Source organism: Amblyomma americanum, chromosome 1 (genome assembly GCF_052857255.1).
Source record: "Amblyomma americanum isolate KBUSLIRL-KWMA chromosome 1, ASM5285725v1, whole genome shotgun sequence".
In the NCBI taxonomy this organism is placed as follows: Eukaryota; Metazoa; Arthropoda; class Arachnida; order Ixodida; family Ixodidae; genus Amblyomma; species Amblyomma americanum.
In genome coordinates, this window is record NC_135497.1 from 248,680,939 (window position 1) to 248,685,304 (window position 4,366).

The 4,366-nt window shown below is 45.8% G+C and overlaps 1 non-coding gene across 1 annotated transcript; it reads left to right on the forward strand.

Annotated features, from left to right (window-relative positions):
* Positions 1-2,441: 2,441 nt before the first annotated feature.
* Positions 2,442-2,657, forward strand: LOC144116846 (small nucleolar RNA U3). Its single transcript, XR_013311969.1, has one exon. It is a non-coding gene; the product is annotated as a small nucleolar RNA U3 (small nucleolar RNA).
* Positions 2,658-4,366: the final 1,709 nt, after the last annotated feature.

Genomic DNA, 4,366 nt, shown 5'->3' on the forward strand with positions numbered 1-4,366 from the left:
GATATATTTTTTATAGAAAAACTATGAAAAGAACGTCTTTAGGTACCTACGAATCGATCGCAAAGGAGCAAACGACGGGGTTCAGCGCTCGCCGATCCTATTTAGACCAGTTCGTGGCGGTGCCGCAGTTGGGTGTCGGTTTCATAAACTCGTCAATAACAGACGGCACAAAAGTGGTATAGCAAATGACAGGTCAAGATAAATAATTATTCCGCTAAGAGAAAAAATGAGCTGCGCCCCGCAGTTAGCAAACGGTCGCCGCACTGCGCGTGTTTACATTGCAAAACACGAGCGCTTTCGCATAGAGCTCAGTTCTAAGCAAAACACACAAAGTAGCAGTTTTGGCTATGTGCGTGACAGACGCGTTTTTCAGTAATTCTCGGCGCTTTCAATGTCTGAAGAGCTTTTTGTCAATTACTCAGAAGTTCGGTAGAAAACAAAGTGAAAGCTGCAGCCGAGTCAGAATTAATATGAAGCAGTTCAGTGGCGTTCTCGCTTTGAAAAATTTGCCTGCTGAAGAATTACGGCCGCGACCGTTTTTCATTCGTCGCTTTCGAGAAGAACCAGCAGTGACTTCGTACGGACAAATCGGTTCTCCAGATCTCCACTGTAATTTATCCGGGAGGGCCCTTTCGCTATTCTAAATCCAAATCATGTTTGTCGTGCCATAATTGTGAAATAAAGAGCATATTTTTACTCTTACAGGATATACCTGCGCCTCAATATATCACGCGAAGTATCTGTGCCTCACAGGAAGGAAACAGGAAACATTATCGTCTAAACGTCTGCCACCGTGCGCCACTGCCGTGTTAGCAGTACAACTCTGTGGTAAGATTTATCAAATTTTACCCAATTAATACCATTAACCCTAAATATGTGCCACGATTTCACAAAACGAGAACAGTAGCACTAGCGCTATTTTGGGAGTTCTACTGTTGCGGCGAAGGGTCGTTTTTATCTTTTGCTCTTAGGCTTACAATTGAAGAACGACTGCCTTGACGATTGTGTAAAGATGTCCCTGGACTAAAATATGAGCACTGAACTGCAGTATTTTGTCGCGAGAAAGTGACGATTCAGAAGAAGAATAATTTTATTAGGCTAATAACTTTGGTAGTACGTCTTACCAGCGTGTGAGAACTGCGGGTGCGATGAGACGACTTGGGCGCCTATTTTGTGACTGCCCTTGTTTTGTGCGTTACAGTGTCCTCCTGGCTGCAACGCTCCGCTGCATGGATCCTCGTCCCTCTACATAAGCCAAGATTCTGGCGCTTTGGACTAAAAACTTCATCTCAGAGGAAAGATGTGAAGGCGCCATTGCGATTCTTAAACACTCAGGTTTGAGTTCAAGGCAATAGGCTCACAAAGCACCGCCGAGCGGCGCTACTGCTCTTGACGGGGAGCGCCATCTCTGGCAGCTAAATAACAACTGGGGAAACCCGCTGAGCGCTTTCTCCTTTAACCACCGCATTCCCGCTCGTTTCAGTGCAGAGCTCTCGCGCTGCCTCTGTGGGGCCTAGCAATGTACCGTCTGCAGTGCGGCTACAGAAAGGCCTGCCAGCTTGATAGCTGTTTTCGGAAAGCTCGTTGATCACGTGTGCTCTGTGGAGCAGACGAGTGACAACAACGAAACACGATTGAGCGGGAAATGCGTTTCATAAGTCAGCGGTCATATTGTTTACAACATGGACCAATAAGTAAATCTGTCATTTTGTTACATGCTCAAAATAACGAACGTTCCGTAAGAACTGCGAAACGAAGCGGTGCACTCGATCGGCGTTCTCCTTTGTAGAATATGAGGCGTATGCTTTAGTTGTTTTGATATCGCATCTTTGCGCAAGTAATCATGCACTGTCGGGGACGAAAAGTTTACGGCGGGCTAAAATAAATACTCCACAGCCATGGTATATTATATGCTGAAAAGCCTGGAAAAGTACGAGACACGCGTGCTCCATCCTTTGGAACACCGTCCGCTGACATGTTCGCGAGGCAGCTGAACTTCAAGCGCTGTGAAGCTCGCCTAATTTACTTTGGTTCTCCCGCCATGCCTGCACTTGAGTTTTGTGAGCATGTCGACTTAGCTGACATAAAACTTGCTGCACGAACTCGCCGCATGTTCGGTGTGAGTGGTGTCGAACAACAGTCGCGCTGAGGTATCGTGCGCGCGACGCGCACGCGTAATAGCACGGACGTAAACACACTCTCGAAAGATTGTACTGAATGTTTTATATTAGAAAACTTTTAAGCAATTTATTTCATTCTAATTTTTCCTTTCTACACATTCCCGAAATATTATGGCAAAGGTGTAAACTTAAATTTAGGTGCAAAAATGTACACCATTCTATGTGACATGTTGCTCGGTATTGGTATACTAATACCCAGCAACATGTCGAATAGAACAAAATTTTAGAGCGAAATTTTAGAACGAAATTTTACAGCTAGAGCTGTTATAATTACGTTGGGATCATTTCTATAGAATGATTGCCGAGTAGCAAGCCGCGATTTCGGAACGCACTCATCCACGATGGGGAGCCGAAGGTCTTCGCGTGAGCGCGAAACCGGCTAAGGTACTCAGAGTTCCGACCCGGGTTCGTGCCATTCTTGACCGTTCCCCAGGCTTAACGGCCTGCTGGGAGGGCGGAGACCCCAGTCTGAGTGAGTGAGTTTTTGTCGCTCAGTTGAGGTCTGGGGGTCGGCCTTTCGTATGGCTTCAGGGCTACACTCACAGTAACGTTACAGCCGGCCCCGCCGACCAGAACGCGCAACCGGTGGTTTTGTCTTTATGTTGCTTGCTCATAAAAATGCGAATGAAGGGCTTCAACTAATTGTGGACTCACATTACCAGAGTCTGCTTTGCCGCTGTTATCAACGAAATCGGCTCAGTATTTAAGCACGAGTTATGCGCAAGATTAGTGTGCCTTTTCGCGTCCTTTTGAATGACATGGGTGTAAAGACGCCTCTCTCTCTTGTGCCCAGCGCATCGCCGGTTGGAGCAGTAGCGCCGTCGCACGGACCTGTTCGGGAACCTCACAGGTGACTGCCCGTTTGGGAGTCTGCTCTTGCTGAACCATGCTGTCATCAGCTTAGCTTAGCGGTCTTTTTTTTATCGTAGTAGTGCACCTCTCATTGTCGAGACAGCTTTGGTCCTTTGAACGTTTCATAAAAAAAATTGTTTTTCTCTGGAAAACAGTTTGATTATATACATGTTTTTTTAGGCAGCATTCGAATGAAGATCAGATAGTTACGAGTAGATTTTATTCCTGTATTCACTGCCGGTGCCAAGACTGTGGTTATCAGCTTTTTTTGCAAGCTCTTTTCCCCCTGCGAGAATGAAACGTCGACGAAGGACACGCCTTCGGTGAAGCTGTGAGAGTTACATCGTAAGGTGCCCTCTGCACACGACTAATTCCCCTGCCGGAAATATAAACTGTGCAATATAGCAATGAAATCAAAATTTCCTTCATGTTTGTACATTATTAGTTAGCTGCTCTCTTTTAATTAAAAGTGGCGTGTATTAGTGTCATGTCGTGAAGTCAAGAAATAAAAAATGGGAGGGGACCTTTTAACTATATTGCTACAGCCCTCATCAGGAATCTGCCATATGCTGACCTGGATGCGAAGTTTTCGGCCAGCCATTCAAACTAGGACAGCGGCATTACATATTCGAGGTTCCAATACCGCACACTACCTGAAAATTCACACAGCTGTGTTAGGAGCTGTGGGATGGTAAACCGCAGCTCAGAGCAAGCCAAACTGCTATGAACTGGCAATACATGAAGGGATGAGGTTGTTTGGTTCATGCATGCGGGCAGACTTCTCAGACGGAAGAGCGTTTACTTAGGCCAAGGCACTTCATAGCAGGTGGGGGGGGGGGGGGGGGAGGGGGGGGGTAACTACATGGGTGATTTAGCGTAATCCTTCATAAGCAGTGTTCTGGACTGCCACTAGTACTTTAACCTGTTCACAAAAACGCGCGCACATAGAGACATTCCATGCAGCAACGTATTTCCTTGGTCTATAGTGCCAAAGCGGGTTAGAAGGGCGAGTAATTTCTCGTTACTGTCCAAATAAAACGCGAGAATAAAAAAAAAGTAAGACGGGTCGCTTATCATAACTGTTTTCCATTTCTACGGAACAGCGCGCAATGACGGCACACAAGAAAGGAGAGGACACACAACAAAGCGCTGGGCTATCAACTGAGGATTATTCGAAAAAAAAAATCAATGAATCTATGCCAGGAATGGAGCAATGAATCCACACCAACTTTCCGAATCAGCCGTTCTAGCACTGTTTTCTATAGTATTTTTCCGCTCAGTCCTTTTAGGTATTTAACTCCTTAACTCATTTTCTGTTCCTCGGAATATAAATT